Source organism: Trachymyrmex septentrionalis, unplaced genomic scaffold (genome assembly GCF_001594115.1).
Source record: "Trachymyrmex septentrionalis isolate Tsep2-gDNA-1 unplaced genomic scaffold, Tsep1.0 scaffold65, whole genome shotgun sequence".
Taxonomy (NCBI): Eukaryota; Metazoa; Arthropoda; class Insecta; order Hymenoptera; family Formicidae; genus Trachymyrmex; species Trachymyrmex septentrionalis.
This window is the reverse complement of record NW_017305832.1, coordinates 63,396-66,675: the sequence shown is the minus strand read 5'-3', so window position 1 is coordinate 66,675 and position 3,280 is coordinate 63,396.

Below are 3,280 nucleotides of genomic sequence, written 5' to 3'. Positions count from 1 at the left end.
TATATATATATATATATATATATATATATATATATATGGGTGTGTGCAGAACACTACTACACTGAATTGACAATAATAATACTATTGCGCGGCAACGATATCGCGAACGCGGGTCATATTGGTTACAGCTGATTGACTCGTATGATGAATTATTTTCTACGCATACACTTTCACGCAAAATGGTATATATATGCATGTACACACATACATATAAAAAATTTTCACTTTTTACGTTTTCCCTAAGAAAAAAGATACATAATCGATACCATGATCACGTTATCTTCTTCTTAACAACTAATTAAGAAAAGGCGTTCACCATATCTAGATCCACATTATTGCAAATACTCTTTATTATCTTTAAAGTTCTATTATTGATATATCACTTAAGTACATTCTCCAGATTTATTCCACTAAAAAAAATACAAACAGATAGCCAGACATACACATATGATGCGGTAAAGTAAAATTCTATATATTACATTCTGTAGCACAAAAGCATGATCAGTAACTCTTTAAAAGAAACCGAATGTATCATAAAAATAATAAAGTAATATTTTAAAAGTACATTACATTCAGTAAAATGCATTTACTTATTAATATGATGTTCAATCACCACATTATTAAGTGTTACGTCCAGACTCCACAGTTCTTTTCTTCGACAAGAAACTTTCGTCATCACAAGAATTAGTGAGCAGTAAACCACTTGAAATAGGAGCTGAGAGCGATAAATGCTCTTTTTAAACTAACAACCCATCCGGGACTGAACCGTTGGGTTAGATATTTGAACCAAGTATCAAATAGACAAACCTTATCTCGAGGACTATAACATAAAATAAGAGCTGAGAACAATGAACGCACAGTTTTTAACTAATAAACCATTCGGGACAGAACCGTTGGGTTGATATTGGAACCAAGGGCCAGATAGGCGAAACTTAAGAACAAATAGACTAGGCTTTGTAAAATGAAACAGGGGGGTGTGAGCAACAAATGACATGTGGCTCGCATCCATTAGACACTCGAGAAATGGTCGATGACGAAAGTTATCTTAGACTTATAAACAATATCCCTAATCCTGATTGGCTCAGCAGTACACGTACTCCGCTCTCGGCGTCACTAACTCGCCATATAAAAGGAGAGGTCCTCCACGAGGAGAGTCACTTCTCCTTCGGGACTCGCCAGTTATTAGTCTCTTCTCCGTCGGGACTCGCCAGTTATTAGTGACTTCTCCTTCGGGACTCGGCAGTCAGTCGTAATAATCATTATTCCTTCGGGACTCGTCATATTCATTCGGTACTCATTATAAAGTCACCGGTTAAACTCCATCCCCGAAGTTGCCAATACGCGATACGCGTTGAAGTGACTCGACCGAAGCTTCCACATCCGAGTGCCAACCTTCCAAGGAGTCCTGAGGCCAACGACTTCGACTGCTAGATCTACCCACATCCGCAGAATACAACAATAGTAAGTCCTATATACACACATACACACTCACCCGCGTATATATAAAAGAACCAACCACTATAATTTACATCAAATTATAGTGCCGCGTCCGAACCGTCCTTTCAAAGGGTGGCTACGAAGCCGGGCCTACCGGGAGGCACGGAGACTCTTAGACGAAGAGTACAAGAGGTATTTCGGGATCTCACAAGAGCAGAGTCGTCCGGCCGAGAATCGCCTACCACCGGTATCTTCCACGTCACCACCGGCTCCGCCGGCTAATCACCCGGAAGTGATACCGCTTCCGCCTCGAACACCATCACCACCTCAGCCACCTCCTTCTCCTCCCCCTCGAACTCCTTCACCCGCGTTTTCCGACGCACTCACTGAAAGTATCCTTCCCGATTTCCAACCACAGTCATCCGATTCGTTCCACCCAACTTCCCCCAGAAGTCCATCTCCGACGAACTCCACTGACAGCGTGGAGTTCCTAGAGGAAATTTCTCCACCCCCACCTAGATCCTATTTCCGGATCCTGGAGAGTGACACTTTTGAGTCACTCATCTCTCAATTTCCGCGGGTTACTACCGCATCTATTCCTCAGGGGGCCTACATTATCGGCCCTCATTACTTTGATCCCCAAGAGATCCGAAATGCCATTACTGGTCGAAGCCCTACCTCAAATATCCCCGTATTCCTCCCAAATTCCACCCATCCAATACTAGTACCTGTAAGATTTTTCAATAATCTTTTCCCCCCTTCCTCCGTTTCCATCCGTGAAGTATGTTAAACCAAACCTATCCGATTTCCCCCCCCCTTTTTTTATTACAATGTATAGTTTAAACATTATAAAAGTGTAACCGTTTTGGAATAGATAATACTGTGTGCCAATAACCATAATGTATAGAGTAGATGTAATAAATATTATTATATAACCGATTAGCATATAATTGCGTGATTTACTATTTGTCAATTAGCCACAATAAATAATGTTACTGATCATTTGTCTCGCTCTCATCTTCTATTTTTAAAACCCGCCTAATGATACAACGACCTCGTAAACACTAAAATTTGCCCTTTCAAAGCTCGCACGTGGTCCATTCCCGAGTTAAAGGGATTTTTCCTTGACTCGAAATTCGGACCGACGATCGCACCGCCCGTAGGAAACAGGCGTCATAGCGTCTTCACGAGACGTTGACCCATATTCCGAAGCGGACAAAAAAAAAAAGGGTGCGTTCGACTCGCCGGTGTTTGTTTCCAGGCAAATACCTGCGAGACTAGAGTCTGACCGTCCTTCCACGCTCCATCCTTTTCTACTCCCTTCCCTCTCTCTCTAAATCCACTTTTCCGGAGCTTGGACGTAACATAAGAAAATAACAATTATGCAGGACGGAAAATATTTTCGTGATAATTTGCTGGAAGTTATGGTCGCAGCATGTTTCTTATACTGCGATGCTTTTGAGATACACGTCCGCGCGCGATTCAGCGGTTCGGCCGTTGAACGTTGAGCGGTTGTGAAGGAAAAGTAGGTAGCATTTCAGAAATTGGTCTGAAATGCGCAACTAATTCCGAGTTGAAGTACATGTATAATTTTTATAATTTTATAAAAAATATATTTGGAGTAATATGTTTATTAATAACATTATTTCTTAAAAAAAAAGAATTACAAAAAAAAAAGGAAAAAGCAGGATCGAGCATAGGATCTTCAACATTTTCACACCTAACGCTCCAGACCACGCTGAGTTCTTGTGGATCACCTATACAAACGCGACCTGTACATACTATAAAACATACGGAAAATCGTAAACTATTATATATCTCGTCAACTATCACGTTTTCAAAT